Genomic DNA, 315 nt, shown 5'->3' on the forward strand with positions numbered 1-315 from the left:
GTTTGTCTTTGTTTGTCTTTGTTTGTTTTTGTTTGTCTTTGTTCTTTTTGGTTTGGTTTGTTTTTGTTTTGCTTTTGTTTCATTTTGTTTTTGTTTTTTTCTTCGTTCTGGTGGTTTTAGGCTGCTGCTGCTGCTGCTGCTACTGCTGCTGCTGCTGCTGCTGCTGCTGCTACTGCTGCTGCTGCTGCTGCTGCTGTTGCTGGCGTTGATATTAGTTGTGTATTTACATTATATTATTTTGTTTTACAATTATTATTTTATTTTATTATTAATTTATTTTATTTTATTTTATTTTATTTTATTTTATTTTATTTT

This window comes from Eimeria mitis, genomic scaffold, assembly GCF_000499745.2.
Source record: "Eimeria mitis Houghton genomic scaffold, Emh_scaff2565, whole genome shotgun sequence".
Taxonomy (NCBI): domain Eukaryota; phylum Apicomplexa; class Conoidasida; order Eucoccidiorida; family Eimeriidae; genus Eimeria; species Eimeria mitis.